This window comes from Oncorhynchus kisutch, linkage group LG7 (assembly GCF_002021735.2).
Source record: "Oncorhynchus kisutch isolate 150728-3 linkage group LG7, Okis_V2, whole genome shotgun sequence".
NCBI lineage: Eukaryota > Metazoa > Chordata > Actinopteri > Salmoniformes > Salmonidae > Oncorhynchus > Oncorhynchus kisutch.
The window spans coordinates 10320111-10325117 of NC_034180.2; the positions used below are offsets into that span (position 1 = coordinate 10320111).

The following is a 5007-nucleotide window of genomic DNA, read 5'->3' on the forward strand; positions in this document are numbered from 1 at the left end:
CATTCATTCAGGTAGAGACACAATAGCGCCTTGCGATCAACACTTTACACTGTACCCAAAAGCTAAATCAGCGCTCTACCTCCCCCTTGCTGTGGTCTGGCGCAATGAAGCAGTGACGCAGAGTAGTGTACTAAACCACAAATTACCTCAATGTCCCGTGGCATAATCTCAAAACCTTTAATTGAAGAACCACTTTAGGCAGACTATTCCATGAAAATGTAGCTCCATAGGAGACAGCCCTGCCTCCAGCTGTTTGCTTAGAAATTCTAGTGACAATAAGGAGTCCTGCATCTTGTGACCATAGCGTAGGTGTAGGCATGTACAGCAGGACCAAATCGGAGAAAGAGATAGGCTTGCTCCTATGTAATGCTTTGTAGGTTAGCAGTAAAACCTTGAAATCAGCCCCAGCCTTAACATGAAGCCAGCGTAGAGAGGCTAGCACTGGAGTAATATCATCACATTTTGGGGTTCTAGTCAAGATTCTAGCAGCTGTGTTTAGCATTAACTGAAGTTTATTTCGTGCTTTATCCAGGTAGCTGTAGAGTAGGCCATTGCAGCAGTCTAATCTAGAAGTGACAAAAACATGGATTTGTTTTTCTGCATAATTTTTGGACTAAACATTTCAGAGTTTTGCAATGCTCCGAAGATGGAAAAAAGCAGTTCTTGAAATATTCTTGATAAGTTTCTCAAAAGACAAATTAAGGTCCAGAGTAAAGGCAAGGTTTTTCACAGTTTTGTTTGAAAAGACTTTACAACCATCAAGATTAATTGTCAGATCGAACAGCTGATCTCTTTGTTCCTTGGAACCTACTAGCATCTCTGTTTTGTTTTGGGTTTCTAATCTCTCCAAAAGAAGATGGTGATTGATGATGTCAAAAGCGACAGTAAGACCTAGGAGCACGAGGACAGATGCAGAGCCTTGGTCTGACGCAATTAAAAGGTCATTTGCCACCTTCACGAGTGCAGTCTCGGTGCTATTATGGGATCTTCAGGCAACAGCTTTTTCTAAAATGTTTGAGATAAATGGGATATTCGATACAGGCCGATAGTTTAAATAACATTTCTAGGTCAAGGTTTGGCTTTTTCAAGTGAGGCTTTATTACTTCCACATTTACCAAGTTCAACATAGGAGGGACAAGCACAGGAAGTAGCTCTTTCAGTAGTTTAGTATGAATAGGGTCCAGTATGCAGCGTGAAGGTTTAGAGGCCATGATTATTTTCATGAATGTGTCAAGAGATACAGGATGAAAAAACTTGTGTCTCCATTGATCCAACTTCCTGGCAGTTCTGTACAGACTCAGGACAACTGAGCTTTGGAGAAATGTGCAGATTGAAAGAGCAGTCTGTAATTTTCTTTCTAATGATCATGACCTTTACATCAAAGAAGTTGATGAATTCCTCACTGCTGAAGTGAAAGTCATCCTCTCTTGGGGAATGCTGCTTTTAAGTTAGCTTTGCGACAATATCACATTTTTGGGAGGGGATTGTTCTTATTCTCCTCAATTAGTTTTGGGAAGAAAATAGGATAATTGAGCAGCAGTGAGGGTTCTTCGATATTGCACTGTCCTGTCTTTCCAAGCTAGTCGGAAGACTTCCAGTTTGGTGGAGCGCCATTTTCATTCCAATTTTCTGGAAGCTTGCTTCGGGGCTCTGGTATTTTCTGTATACCAGGGAACTAAAACAGGGAGCTAAAACAAATGTTTTTTGTTTTTAGGGGTGCAACTGCATCTAGGGTATTACGCAAGGTTACATTTAGATCCTCATTTAGGTGGTTAAGGTATGTCTGTATTCAAACGTCCTTGGGTAGGTGGAGGGCAGTGGAGGCTGGTGACTTGAAGAATTGAGCAGGATGGGAGACCCATGGTATAGGCGCTGAAGGCACGGAGACAGCAAAGTGTATTTCAAAAATCGTCAAAGACTAATTATTTTAACCTAAAGACATGTATAGTACAATATTATGGGGAATGGGAATGAGAGGGATACTTACACAGTGTTGGAAAGAGATCACAGCAGTGATTGAATCAGGGTGTGAGGCATGTGTTGAGGTGTTCAGAGGCTTGACCATTGCAGGACAGGATTTGACTGGGGAAGACAAAAAACAATAATACACTACAAAGTTAGACAAAAGAGCTAAGAATTAGTTAGTCCAAGCAAGGAGTAAAATCGTTGATGTGTAGTAATGTGATTGTTTTTGTGTATGTGATTGACTCTACATACAGTAATGAGAGGAAAATGATATGAGTACTCGCAGTGCTTGGAGAGGAAACATTTAATGTGCGATGAGCGGGCACATGAGATATGGCTTCGGTTCAACTCATGAGAGAGTTGACAATGGTAGTGGAGTGGTCATCACCTCTTAAATCAGGGAACAGGAGGGGACTTAGCTGTAAATACAAATAGCAGATACATTCTATTACAGCCGTGCCATCATAGGTTTGGACAACGAGTTTCTCTATGAAGTCAAACACATACTGCGCATCTCACCCACTTGACACATCAAAGTATCCCAAGAAATGGGGGTGGCAGGTAGCCTAGTGGTTAGAGCGCTGGACTAGCACCCGAAAGGTTGCGAGATCGAATCGACAAGGTAAAAATATGTCGTTCTGCCCCTGAACAAGGCAGTTAACCCACTGTTTCTAGGCTGTCATTGAAAATAAAATTTTGTTCTTATCTGACTTGCCTAGTTAAAAAAACACATAAAAAACATTCCTGAATAAAGCCCTGATCATCCACATACCATAGTGATAAGTGACAATACCAAGCAGAATGGCAGCACCATAGGTCCCAGAGAAGTGGGGCAATTTTTACCCCCTAGGGCCTGGAGTTTTTCCTTATATGTTAACCTAACTAGGAAAACTCTGGACCCTATAAGGTATGACAGTGATTAATCAGTTGTAAAAAGCTTTCATATGGGCTATGATGGGACCCGTTTTTCCTAATCAGGTCACATGGTTTGAAAAAAAACTCCTGGCCCTGGGGGGGATGAATCCACTGTCAAACTGAAGCTACCTTATATTTGTTCATATAAATTATTGTATTGAAGGGGATTTCCTCTACCCAGACACAGAACTCACAGGGCTGAGCTTGCTTTATGCATGTTGGCATCATGCAGGCCTATGCAACTGTAGGCCTTATAAAACATTTACTCACATCTGTCATCACCATTGTCGACTGATTAATAATAATTTTGGATTAAAAACGTATAGGCAGCCTGTCACGTCTGCTCCCGCTCTCCTCCCCTCGTCACACGCTTCAGCATTATTGGACTCACCTGGACTCACTTATCTGTTTATTACCTCCCCTATATTTGTCAGTTTCCCTGCTGATGCATAAATTGTTTTTGGTTTGTGTTACTAGTTTGCTGACGCTGTTCCTGTCTCGTTCTTTATTAAATGTTTAACTCGCCGTACCTGCTTCGTCTCTCCAGCGTCAACTCATGTGACACAGGCTTGCCAGCCCAATTTTGAATGTAAACTAAAATCTGATCACATTCACATTTTATCCTGACACATAAATACATAACGTTACTCAGGGCGCATAGGATGTAACGTTATCCAGCTACCCGTATTAGTAGCCTACAGTTGATCAGAAAAAGTAGTCTCATTTTCATCACATACAGCAATGTCAGATTTCTAATGTTTCGGTGTAGTTTTTGCTTTGGTCTGTCCGGAGTGATTATGTGTTATCTTTGCTAAATAAATACCGGAGGAAAGTGGAAAGCCAATTTGAGCTTTCAACCTCTCTCGTTAATGTACATTTTAATGGATGATGCGATGGAAGCTATCAATCTTATTTGATCGAAAAGTCGGTATGTATATGCTCCCTGCGTTTGGTTTGCCGTTTAGCTGAACAATTGATGTTCTTCAGTTCACTGTACCCACCTTTCGACTAAGGCTCAGACTTTCCAAAAAGCAGGCAAGGCCAGCAATACAGGCGGCTTTATGATAGGCTCCCTGTTAACCAGCTATACTTTTGATACCAGTTGATATTGAACGCCCTCACCCTTTCATCCTTCGTCATGAAACTGATCTCAGGCAGAGGTCGACCCTCGCTTTTAATTCGCACTTTTTCTGTGTACCCCAGAGAATGAAAGGGGTTCTTCAACAAAAAGTCCACAACATTTTCGGCAGAATTGACCATTCTGGCGGAGAAAACTGCACATTCGCGCTGGTAGCTAGCTAGCTACTGAAGTTAGCAAGGCTAACTTTAAACAATTTGTTATAAATTGCACTAAATGAACACAAAAATAATGTTATAAAACCAAGAAAACTATTTATAATAGACTTCTTCTGTCTCCTGTAATTAAAAAAAAATCATTTGAATTGAATAATATCCCCAAAAAATTCAACTATCACTCTTAATCTCTATACAACAATGTCAGCAAGTTTCTCAACACAGAAACCCCATAATGCTCTGTGGCACAATCCCAGTACAACACACTAGGTTCATTTTCTGATCCTAATTCTATGATTGGATGGACAACATGTCAGTTAATACTGCAAAAGCTTTGATTGGTTGGAGGAAGTCCTTTGGAAGTGGTCATAATTACCATGTATGTCTATAAAAGAGGGTGAGGCCTACGAGCCTCCTAAATTTTGTATTGAGGTCAATGTAGCCAGAGGATGACCGAAGCTAGCTGTCCTCTGGCTACACCATGGTGCTACCCCAACACAGTGCTGTTAAAGTTACTGTATACCTTCATTGCAAACCAGTGTATTTTAATCCATTATTTTGTGAAATATGAATATATGCAGTATAATTTTATCTACAAAATTATCACCTAGTTTAGTTTGTGTTTTTATGAAATTTCACTGAGGATGGTGCTCCCCTTCCTCTGAGGAGCCTCCGCTGGTGGAGGGCATCTAGGAATCGTTGGGTTGTCCTAGAATTTGTGGAAAAAGACATCGTTATACTAGTTATGTTTGAATAATGTTGATACTGTTTGAATAAGAAAAACCCTAATTAAGATCTTAATACAGTATGTCTAATATGGAATAATAAAGGCCT

At 40.6% G+C, this 5007-nt stretch overlaps 1 long non-coding RNA gene across 2 annotated transcripts; it reads right to left on the minus strand.

Annotated features, from left to right (window-relative positions):
• Window positions 1-1079: 1079 nt before the first annotated feature.
• On the minus strand, window positions 1080-4390 carry LOC116374672 (uncharacterized). 2 transcript variants are annotated; one of them, XR_004210550.1, is made up of 3 exons: window positions 3882-4390; window positions 1988-2384; window positions 1080-1872 (listed from the first exon to the last, which is right to left on the minus strand). It is a non-coding gene; the product is annotated as an uncharacterized LOC116374672 (long non-coding RNA). The 2 variants fall into 2 exon arrangements; XR_004210549.1 differs by having other exon boundaries at window positions 1988-4390.
• Window positions 4391-5007: the final 617 nt, after the last annotated feature.